This window comes from Bombina bombina, chromosome 4, assembly GCF_027579735.1.
Source record: "Bombina bombina isolate aBomBom1 chromosome 4, aBomBom1.pri, whole genome shotgun sequence".
Taxonomy (NCBI): Eukaryota; Metazoa; Chordata; class Amphibia; order Anura; family Bombinatoridae; genus Bombina; species Bombina bombina.
In genome coordinates this window covers 859,162,325-859,175,113 of record NC_069502.1, presented here as the reverse complement: position 1 = coordinate 859,175,113, position 12,789 = coordinate 859,162,325, and positions in this window count along the sequence as shown.

Here is a 12,789-nt window from a genome sequence, read left to right as displayed (position 1 = left end):
TTTCTGTTTTCTGGTGTTATGGTCATTAGGCCTTGTTTATGTGTTACCATGGTGATTGTGATTTTGGCGCAATTTTGATGTTTGTGATGGGTGGGGCTAGTGCTATATATTGCACACTTTGTTCACTTGCACTGTTGTCTGGTCTGAGGAAGGGGTCTGTGAACCCCGAAACGTTACCATAATAAAGATATAAAGGTTTCTTAAACCAAATCCAGTGAGTGCAGTCCCTTATTGGATATAGACTATATATATATATATATATATATATATATATATATATATATATATATATATATATATATATATTTATTATAATCGCGTTTGTAATGCGTCCGTCGCCAGTTGCGCACACATCCTCAAAGGAATGTTGGCTGCGCGAGGCAACCAAAAGAATACTGGCTACGCACGCAGCCAAGCTGCATTCCGGTAGATTTAAAAAATGACCACCCTGCTATTTTCGGAAAATCCACCTGGATGCAGCGTATGCAAATGAAGCACGAAACAACGAAAAAACACGTAACCGCCCTCAAGAAATAGAAAAAAAAACTGCCCGCACGAAGTATAACAAAAAAAAATAACCTCTCGCACAGAGTATTAACAAACACTGAAACCGCCAACATCGCAAAATAATAGTCCATCATTAACCCCTAATTCACAAATAACATAAATCAAATATTAACCCCCTAAACCACCAACCCCCCACATCGCAATAAACCTAATTAAACCCCTAAACCGACAAATCCCCACATAACAATAAACCTAATTAACCTATTAAACCCTAAACCGACAAACCCCCACATCGAAATAAACCTACTAACCCCTAAACCGACAAACCCCCACATCACAATAAACAGAATTTATGTTTACCTGATAAATTACTTTCTCCAACGGTGTGTCCGGTCCACGGCGTCATCCTTACTTGTGGGATATTCTCTTCCCCAACAGGAAATGGCAAAGAGCCCAGCAAAGCTGGTCACATGATCCCTCCTAGGCTCCGCCTACCCCAGTCATTCGACCGACGTTAAGGAGGAATATTTGCATAGGAGAAACCATATGATACCGTGGTGACTGTAGTTAAAGAAAATAAATTATCAGACCTGATTAAAAAACCAGGGCGGGCCGTGGACCGGACACACCGTTGGAGAAAGTAATTTATCAGGTAAACATAAATTCTGTTTTCTCCAACATAGGTGTGTCCGGTCCACGGCGTCATCCTTACTTGTGGGAACCAATACCAAAGCTTTAGGACACGGATGATGGGAGGGAGCAAATCAGGTCACCTAGATGGAAGGCACCACGGCTTGCAAAACCTTTCTCCCAAAAATAGCCTCAGAAGAAGCAAAAGTATCAAACTTGTAAAATTTGGTAAAAGTGTGCAGTGAAGACCAAGTCGCTGCCCTACATATCTGATCAACAGAAGCCTCGTTCTTGAAGGCCCATGTGGAAGCCACAGCCCTAGTGGAATGAGCTGTGATTCTTTCGGGAGGCTGCCGTCCGGCAGTCTCGTAAGCCAATCTGATGATGCTTTTAATCCAAAAAGAGAGAGAGGTAGAAGTTGCTTTTTGACCTCTCCTCTTACCGGAATAAACAACAAACAAGGAAGATGTTTGTCTAAAATCCTTTGTAGCATCTAAATAGAATTTTAGAGCGCGAACAACATCCAAATTGTGCAACAAACGTTCCTTCTTCGAAACTGGTTTCGGACACAGAGAAGGTACGATAATCTCCTGGTTAATGTTTTTGTTAGAAACAACTTTTGGAAGAAAACCAGGTTTAGTACGTAAAACCACCTTATCTGCATGGAACACCAGATAAGGAGGAGAACACTGCAGAGCAGATAATTCTGAAACTCTTCTAGCAGAAGAAATTGCAACCAAAAACAACTAAGAACTAAGTTGAGACTCCAAGGAGGAGTCAAAGGTTTGTAAACAGGCTTGATTCTAACCAGAGCCTGAACAAAGGCTTGAACATCTGGCACAGCTGCCAGCCTTTTGTGAAGTAACACAGACAAGGCAGAAATCTGTCCCTTCAGGGAACTTGCAGATAATCCTTTTTCCAATCCTTCTTGAAGGAAGGATAGAATCTTAGGAATCTTAACCTTGTCCCAAGGGAATCCTTTAGATTCACACCAACAGATATATTTTTTCCAAATTTTGTGGTAAATCTTTCTAGTTACAGGCTTTCTGGCCTGAACAAGAGTATCGATAACAGAATCTGAGAACCCTCGCTTCGATAAGATCAAGCGTTCAATCTCCAAGCAGTCAGCTGGAGTGAGACCAGATTCGGATGTTCGAACGGACCTTGAACAAGAAGGTCTTGTCTCAAAGGTAGCTTCCATGGTGGAGCCGATGACATATTCACCAGATCTGCATACCAAGTCCTGCGTGGCCACGCAGGAGCTATCAAGATCACCGACGCCCTTTCCTGATTGATCCTGGCTACCAGCCTGGGGATGAGAGGAAACGGCGGGAATACATAAGCTAGTTTGAAGGTCCAAGGTGCTACTAGTGTATCCACTAGAGCCGCCTTGGGATCCCTGGATCTGGACCCGTAGCAAGGAACTTTGAAGTTCTGACGAGAGGCCATCAGATCCATGTCTGGAATGCCCCACAGTTGAGTGACTTGGGCAAAGATTTCCGGATGGAGTTCCCACTCCCCCGGATGCAATGTCTGACGACTCAGAAAATCCGCTTCCCAATTTTCCACTCCTGGGATGTGGATAGCAGACAGGTGACAGGAGTGAGACTCCTTGTTCCCCCCTGATGGTTGATGTACGCAACAGTTGTCATGTTGTCTGATTGAAACCGTATGAACTTGGCCCTCGCTAGCTGAGGCCAAGCCTTGAGAGCATTGAATATCGCTCTCAGTTCCAGAATATTTATCGGTAGAAGAGATTCTTCCCGAGACCAAAGACCCTGAGCTTTCAGGGATCCCCAGACCGCGCCCCAGCCCATCAGACTGGCGTTGGTCGTGACAATGACCCACTCTGGTCTGCGGAAGGTCATCCCTTGTGACAGGTTGTCCAGGGACAGCCACCAACGGAGTGAGTCTCTGGTCCTCTGATTTACTTGTATCCTCGGAGACAAGTTTGTATAGTCCCCATTCCACTGACTGAGCATGCACAGTTGTAATGGTCTTAGATGAATGCGCGCAAAAGGAACTATGTCCATTGCCGCTACCATCAAACCTATCACTTCCATGCACTGCGCTATGGAAGGAAGAGGAACGGAATGAAGTATCCGACAAGAGTCTAGAAGTTTCGTTTTTCTGGCCTCTGTCAGAAAAATCCTCATTTCTAAGGAGTCTATTATTGTTCCCAAGAAGGGAACCCTTGTTGACGGAGATAGAGAACTCTTTTCCACGTTCACTTTCCATCCGTGAGATCTGAGAAAGGCCAGGACGATGTCCGTGTGAGCCTTTGCTTGAGGAAGGGACGACGCTTGAATCAGAATGTCGTCCAAGTAAGGTACTACAGCAATGCCCCTTGGTCTTAGCACAGCTAGAAGGGACCCTAGTACCTTTGTGAAAATCCTTGGAGCAGTGGCTAATCCGAAAGGAAGCGCCACAAACTGGTAATGCTTGTCCAGGAATGCGAACCTTAGGAACCGATGATGTTCCTTGTGGATAGGAATATGTAGATACGCATCCTTTAAATCCACCGTGGTCATGAATTGACCTTCCTGGATGGAAGGAAGAATTGTTCGAATGGTCTCCATTTTGAACGATGGAACCTTGAGAAACTTGTTTAAGATCTTGAGATCTAAGATTGGTCTGAACGTTCCCTCTTTTTTGGGAACTATGAACAGATTGGAGTAGAACCCCATCCCTTGTTCTCCTAATGGAACAGGATGAATCACTCCCATTTTTAACAGGTCTTCTACATAACGTAAGAATGCCTGTCTTTTTATGTGGTCTGAAGACAACTGAGACCTGTGGAACCTCCCCCTTGGGGGAAGCCCCTTGAATTCCAGAAGATAACCTTGGGAGACTATTTCTAGCGCCCAAGGATCCAGAACATCTCTTGCCCAAGCCTGAGCGAAGAGAGAGAGTCTGCCCCCCACCAGATCCGGTCCCGGATCGGGGGCCAACATTTCATGCTGTCTTGGTAGCAGTGGCAGGTTTCTTGGCCTGCTTTCCCTTGTTCCAGCCTTGCATTGGTCTCCAAGCTGGCTTGGCTTGAGAAGTATTACCCTCTTGCTTAGAGGACATAGCACTTTGGGCTGGTCCGTTTCTACGAAAGGGACGAAAATTAGGTTTATTTTTGGCCTTGAAAGGCCGATCCTGAGGAAGGGCGTGGCCCTTACCCCCAGTGATATCAGAGATAATCTCTTTCAAGTCAGGGCCAAACAACGTTTTCCCCTTGAAAGGAATGTTAAGTAGCTTGTTCTTGGAAGACGCATCAGCTGACCAAGATTTCAACCAAAGCGCTCTGCGCGCCACAATAGCAAACCCAGAATTCTTAGCCGCTAACCTAGCCAATTGCAAAGTGGCGTCTAGGGTGAAAGAATTAGCCAATTTGAGAGCATTGATTCTGTCCATAATCTCCTCATAAGGAGGAGAATCACTATCGACCGCCTTTACCAGCTCATCGAACCAGAAACACGCGGCTGTAGCGACAGGGACAATGCATGAAATTGGTTGAAGAAGGTAACCCTGCTGAACAAACATCTTTTTAAGTAAACCTTCTAATTTTTTATCCATAGGATCTTTGAAAGCCCAACTATCTTCTATGGGTATAGTGGTGCGTTTGTTTAAAGTGGAAACCGCTCCCTCGACCTTGGGGACTGTCTGCCATAAGTCCTTTCTGGGGTCGACCATAGGAAACAATTTTTTAAATATGGGGGGAGGGACGAAAGGAATACCGGGCCTTTCCCATTCTTTATTTACAATGTCCGCCACCCGCTTGGGTATAGGAAAAGCTTCTGGGAGCCCCGGGACCTCTAGGAACTTGTCCATTTTACATAGTTTCTCTGGGATGACCAACTTGTCACAATCATCCAGAGTGGATAATACCTCCTTAAGCAGAATGCGGAGATGTTCCAACTTAAATTTAAACGTAATCACATCAGGTTCAGCTTGTTGAGAAATGTTCCCTGAATCAGTAATTTCTCCCTCAGACAAAACCTCCCTGGCCCCATCAGACTGGTTTAGGGGCCCTTCAGAACCATTATTATCAGCGTCGTCATGCTCTTCAGTATCTAAAACAGAGCAGTCGCGCTTACGCTGATAAGTGTGCATTTTGGCTAAAATGTTTTTGACAGAATTATCCATTACAGCCGTTAATTGTTGCATAGTAAGGAGTATTGGCGCGCTAGATGTACTAGGGGCCTCCTGAGTGGGCAAGACTCGTGTAGACGAAGGAGGGAATGATGCAGTACCATGCTTACTCCCCTCACTTGAGGAATCATCTTGGGCATCATTGTCATTGTCACATAAATCACATTTATTTAAATGAGAAGGAACTCTGGCTTCCCCACATTCAGAACACAGTCTATCTGGTAGTTCAGACATGTTAAACAGGCATAAACTTGATAACAAAGTACAAAAAACGTTTTAAAATAAAACCGTTACTGTCACTTTAAATTTTAAACTGAACACACTTTATTACTGCAATTGCGAAAAAATATGAAGGAATTGTTCAAAATTCACCAAAATTTCACCACAGTGTCTTAAAGCCTTAAAAGTATTGCACACCAAATTTGGAAGCTTTAACCCTTAAAATAACGGAACCGGAGCCGTTTTTAACTTTAACCCCTTTACAGTCCCTGGTATCTGCTTTGCTGAGACCCAACCAAGCCCAAAGGGGAATACGATACCAAATGACGCCTTCAGAAAGTCTTTTCTATGTATCAGAGCTCCTCACACATGCGACTGCATGTCATGCCTCTCAAAAACAAGTGCGCAACACCGGCGCGAAAATGAGGCTCTGCCTATGATTTGGGAAAGCCCCTAAGAATAAGGTGTCTAAAACAGTGCCTGCCGATATAATCTTATTAAAATACCCAGATTAAATGATTCCTCAAGGCTAAATATGTGTTAATAATGAATCGATTTAGCCCAGAAAAAGACTACAGTCTTAATAAGCCCTTGTGAAGCCCTTATTTACTATCTTAATAAACATGGCTTACCGGATCCCATAGGGAAAATGACAGCTTCCAGCATTACATCGTCTTGTTAGAATGTGTCATACCTCAAGCAGCAAGAGACTGCTCACTGTTCCCCCAACTGAAGTTAATTCCTCTCAACAGTCCTGTGTGGAACAGCCATGGATTTTAGTAACGGTTGCTAAAATCATTTTCCTCATACAAACAGAAATCTTCATCTCTTTTCTGTTTCTGAGTAAATAGTACATACCAGCACTATTTTAAAATAACAAACTCTTGATTGAATAATAAAAACTACAGTTAAACACTAAAAAACTCTAAGCCATCTCCGTGGAGATGTTGCCTGTACAACGGCAAAGAGAATGACTGGGGTAGGCGGAGCCTAGGAGGGATCATGTGACCAGCTTTGCTGGGCTCTTTGCCATTTCCTGTTGGGGAAGAGAATATCCCACAAGTAAGGATGACGCCGTGGACCGGACACACCTATGTTGGAGAAAACCGAATTAACCTATTAACTACTAAACCGCCAACCCCACACATCGCAATTAACCTATTAATCCCTAAACCGCCAAACCCCCACATCACAATAAACCTACTAACCCCTAAACCGACAAACCCCCACATCACAATAAACCGAATTAACCTATTAACTACTAAACCGCCAAACCCCCACATCGCAATAAACCTAATTAACCTATTAACTCCTAAACCACCAACCGCCACAACGCAAATAGCTAATTTAATTACTAAGCCCCCTAACCTAACACCCCCTAAATTAACCCCAATACTAAGTTACACTTAAATAAAACCTAACATTAAATTACAAAAAAATAATCTAAAATTACAAAAAATAAAAAAACTCTAAAATTACAGAAAAAAAACAAAATGATCAAATATGAAAATAAAAAGCCCCCCAAAATAAAAACACCCCCTGAACTAAACTACCAATAGCCATTAAAAGGGCCTTTTGTAGGGCATTTCCCTAAGTTAAACAGCTCTTTTACATTTAAAAAATACTAAGCCCCCCAATATAAATAGTAACCCCCCCACCCACCAAACCCCCCCCAAAAAAAACTAAGACTAAAAAAAACTAAACTACCCATTGCCCCTAGTGGGGCATTTGTATGGGCATTGCACTTACAAGGGCATTTAGCTCTTTTAAAAGCCCATTAAATCCCTAATCTTAAAAAAAAAAAAGTAAAAAAATAGGTACTCACCGTTCCTGAAGTCCAGAGGAGAAGGTCCTCTTCCAGGTGGCTCCATCATCTTCTATCTACATCCGGAGAGAAGGCGACGTAGAGCGGAGGTGAGGGGCTGGCTTCCCTGATGCTCGGATCCTCAGCGGCGGTTCTCATCAGAGGTCTTCAGCAGCGTGGAGGCTCCTCTTCATGTGTTCGTCCGCCGCATACTGAAGATTAAATGCAAGGTACCCCATATTTATTGGGGTACCTTGCATTCCTATTGGCTGAAATTTTGAAATCAGCCAATAGGATGAGAGCTACTGAAATCTTATTGGTTGATTCCAATAGGAATGCAAGGTACCCCAAATTGAATGCGGTATCTTGCATTCCATCTTCAGTGTACAACGGACATCGAATGAAGAGGAGCCTTCACACCGCCGAGGGCCGCTGTCGCCAAGGACTGCCACCCTTGAGGTCTGCCGCTGAGGATCCACTCATCGGGGAAGACAGCTCCGCACCTCCGTTCCATGCTGCCTTTGTTCCGGATGAAGATAGAACATGATGGAGCTGCCTGGAAGAAGACCTTCTCCGCCGGACTTCAGGAACGGTAAGTACCTATGTCGGGCTTAGTCTTAGGCTTTTTTTTATTTTTTGGGGTGGTTTTTGATTTTTAGATTAGGGTTTTTTGGGCAGTAAAAGAGCTGAATGCCCTTTTAAGGGCAATGCCTATACAAGTATAGTGTTAGGTTTTTTATTTTGGGGAGTTTGGTGTGTGGGGGGTTTTACTGTTAGGGGGTAATTGGTAATTTGTTTAGGCAAAAGACCTGTTTAACTTAGGGCAATGCCATACAAAAGCCCTTTTAAGGGCTAATGGTAGTTTTTTATTAGATTAGGGGGTGTTTTTATTTTTGGGGAGATTTTTTATAGGGGTATTAATTTAGGTTTAATATTTTTATTTTGGATAGCTTTGTTTATTTTTTCTGCAATTTTACATTTTTTATTTTGTGTAATTTTAGCTTTGTGGGTTTGTAGTATTTTTTAAAATAAACTGCCCTCTGGGCAGGCTTATCACCTTGTGTATATATATATATATATATATATATATATATATATATATCCATTATTGTCCTCACAGAATCTTATGACATCTGATTAATAAATACTGATGTCACATTTCTTGTTTATTCCACATTTCCATCTTAATATGGGAAGAGTCCACAGCTGCATTCCTTACTTGTGGGAAATACTGAACCTGGCCACCAGGAGGAGGCAAAGACATCCCAGCCAAAGGCTTAAATACCTCCCCCACTTCCTCATAACCCCAGTCATTCTTTGCCTTTCCTCAAAGGAGGTTGGCAGTGAAGTGTTAGAAGATTTTGGAGTAGTCTCTTATGGAGGGTAGTACTCTTCGAGATGGGACTGGAGTTTTAAGTAGTCCTGTCAGCCTCTCAGTGAAAGCATGGATGAAAGTTAGAGTCCGGAGATGCAGGGAGAGTCTTTCTGCGAAACCATGCCTACTCATATTAACAGCTCCATAGGCAATCAGCGTTGACGAGTTTCGCTGCCTGCTTTCTTCACTCAAGTCCATGTCAGAAGCGATGCTACTATCTGTCACACTTGAAGGGCCGTATTTCTGTTCCACAGCGTAGATTCTGGTAAGATTGTTTCATTTTTTATACATTTATGATAACACAAGAAGACAGGGTCACAGTGTGACTCCTTTTATCTGTATATAATCAAGGGTTAATATCTCCTTAGGGGGATTATTGAACAGGGGGGAATAATCTTATATGTTTATTTGATTTTATGTTTGAGATGTTATGGGCTCATAGGCTGTTATGGAATATACAGGTTTCACTCTCACTTTGAGAGCCATGCAACTTACAAGCTTGGCGCGCTTTCTCATAGCAGGGATGGTCCTGCATTGTGCACCATGTGTTTCATTCCCTTTTTCCTGACCCGGTGTCTATCAGAGAGGAGTCATAAATCTCTGTACTGTCTGGGTTATAGGAGGTGGTGAGTGCCCCAGCCATTGGGGTATAAGGGTGCCATTTTTTAAAATAACATAAGATGTTTTATTTATCTAGTTCTCCGGTTATTGCACTAGCGATTAAGGAATCTGTTACTTTAGAGGGCACTCCCTCTATTCCTAATGAGTAATTCCTATTTTATATGGTGAGGAGGCCTTAGTTCCGCCCTCTCAATTATGTTCCATATGCCTTGATAATGTGATAATATCAAACATGTTTGATACCACAGAGCCGTCCACCTCTGAGGAGTTGTCATCCAGTGAGATGCGTACCCTACATTCTTATATCTCTACACATGCAGTTTTCCCGTAACATTGCTAATCCTCCATCTGGAGGGGGCCTTTTTTCACCAGACGTTACTGCGCAGTTCAGACGGTGGTGTCTGCGGCCTTTAATGCTTTACCTCGCTCTGCTACTGTACATCAGATAATTTATTGGATTTAACTGAGGGTTATCCAAGGATGAAGTTCTTTCTGTGACTTCAGAGTATGAACATTCTGGGTTGGAGTCTGCTGCCTCTAAACATCCAACTGTGGAGTAACCAGACTTTAGTTTAGGAATTTGCACTTTCTTCTAAAGGAAGTTTTTGGCGAAATCAGAGGTCCCAGAGGCCAACATGCCTGACGAACCTTAATTCCTAAATTGGATAGAGTTTAAAGACAGGATGGTACCTTATAGTTCCTTGCTCCTGTTAGATGGCGAACATTATTATGAATGAATGGGACAGGATTGGATTCCTTTTCCCCCTCTTCTCCCTTTAACAAATTGTCCCCGGTCCTGGACTCTTAATAGAGTTGTGAGGTTCCATCCCTAAATGGGATGGTGTTATCTTCACCAGTGCTAAACATACTACTATCCCCCTTGAGGATAGTTCTTCGTTTGAAGAGCCCATGGATAAAAGATGGAAACTCTTAAGAAGGATGTTTCAACATACAGGATATTTGTTTCAACCGGCAGTGGCTGTTGCCGGGGTTACTGGAGAAACTACCTTCAGGCGTGACTCCTTATAGGATTGATCGGGGTGGAGGGTCCCCTCGATGTTACTCAGAAAAGATTTACGGCCTTGAGGGTTGGTTAATTCTTTTATCTGTGCTGCTATTAGGCAGTTTATTCACTTGAAATATGACTTTTAAGTCTAGACTTCTTCCCTCCCTTTAAGGGAATGATTTTTTCTGGTCCAGGCTTGGACTCAGTTATCTCCACGGTCTCAGGGGGCAAGGGTGCCCTCCTACCGCAAGAGTATATGAACTAATCTAAGGGATTATTTTCGTTCTGATAAAGCCCATGTCAGCAGTCCTCCGCTAAGCCGGAGCAAACCAAGAGCTCTTGGCTCAGTCCTGGAAAAAATTCAAGCAGAGCAAGAAGCCCACCAAGTCTACGTTGGCATGAATGGACGGTCCCCGGTCCTCTTCTGGATTGTGTAGGGGGCAGTATGTTGCTCTTTTCAGTCGCTTGGTTCAGGGACATGTAGGATCCATGGGTCCTGGAGGTCATAGCTCAGGGTTACAAGATAGGTTTTAAGTCTCAGCCACACAAGGGCAGATTCCTCCTGTCTTCCTGACCAGAAAGGAGGGAAGCCTTTTTGGGGTGTGTACGGGATCTGTCCTCTAGGAGTTATTGTCCCGGTGCCTATCGCAGTGAGAGGTTTGGGATACTATTCAAACCTTTTGTGGTCCCTAAGAAGGAGGGAACTTTCCGTCCGATTCTGGACCTAAAGTGCTTAAGCAGGTTTTTAAATGTCCCCTCGTTTAAGAAGAAGACAATAAGGTCCACTCTTCCCCTCATTTGACAGGGTTAGTTCATGACTACGATAGATCTGAAGGATGCACCCTTCACGTACCAATCCTCAAGGACCACTTCTAGTTCCTAAGGTTTGCATTCCTGGACCACCACTTCCAGTTTATTTTGCCTTCCGTTTGGTCTAGCTAAAGATATTTCTCTTGTAAGGTGTATCCAGTCCACGGATCATCCATTACTTGTGGGATATTCTCCTTCCCAACAGGAAGCTGCAAGAGGATCACCCACAGCAGAGTTGTCTATATAGCTCCTCCCCTAACTGTCCACCCCCAGTCATTCTCTTGCAGCTCTCGACAATGGAAGTAGCTAGAGAGATGTGGTGCATTAATGTAGTTTATCTTCAATCAAAAGTTTGTTATTTTCAAATGGTACCGGAGTTGTACTATTTTAGCCTCAGGCAGAAAGTTGAAGAAGAGTCTGCCTGTGGTCTTTGATGATCTTAGCAGGTTGTAACTAAGATCCATTGCTGTTCTCACATATAACTGAAGAGATGGGTAACTTCAGCTGGGGGAATAGCGTGCAGGGTCTCCTGCTCTGAGGTATGTGCAGTTTTAAATTTTTCTAGCGAAATGAATATGCTAGAAAATGCTGACAATACCGGATTTATTTAAGGTAAGCCTGATTACAGTGATTTAATAACGACTGGTATCATGCTTGCTGTAAAGGGTAATATTTTTATTATTTACTCACATTACTGAATAGATGTAACGTTTGCTTGAAGTGTATAAACATTTTTTTTACTTATTGGTGATAAAACTTTATTCTGGGGCCCAGTTTTTCCACATGGCTGTCTAGATTTTGCCTAGGGATAGTTTTTTAAGGCCCTCTCACTGTGAGTACAGGTTGGGAGGGGCCTATTTTCGTTTTTGCAGCTTGAGACATCCAGCTTCCCTGAAGGAGTCCCCTGAACATTTAGGACCTCTCTAAAGGGGTTTTGTGCCTTCCAAAGCCATTGTATGGGCAGGTAGGGCCACAGCAGAGCTGTGGCCGTTTGTTGTGACTGTTTAAAAAAGTTTATATTGTTTTTTTGATCCGTTTTTGAAACTAAGGGGTTAATCATCCATTTGCAAGTGGGTGCAATGCTCTTTTAGTCTATTATACACACTGTAAAAATTTCGTAAGATTTACTGCTTTTTTCACTGTTTTAGCAGTTTCTGTGATTGTGTTTTTCTCTTAAAGGCACAGTACCGTTTTTATTTTTTGCTTGTTCACAGTTATTAAAGTGTTTTCCAAGCTTGCTGGTCTCATTACTAGTCTGTTTAAACATGTCTGACATAGAGGGAACTCATTGTTCATTATGTTTAGAAGCCATTGTGGAACCCCCTCTTAGAATGTGTACCAAATGCACTGATTTTACTATAAATTATAAAGACCATATTCTGGCTTTAAAAAATTTATCACCAGAAGAAATTGACAGGGAAGAAGTTATGCCGGCTAACTCTCCCCACGTGTCAGATTTTATAAATCCCGCTCAGGGGACACCTAGTACTTCTAGCGCGCCCATTGCATATACCTTGCAAGACATGGCGGCAGTTATGAATCATACCCTTACAGAGGTATTATCTAAACTGCCAGGATTGCAAGGAAAGCGAGACAGCTCTGGGAATAGAATAAATACAGAGCTCTCTGACGCTTTAGTAGCTAGGTCTGATACACCTTCACATTATACTGAAGCTG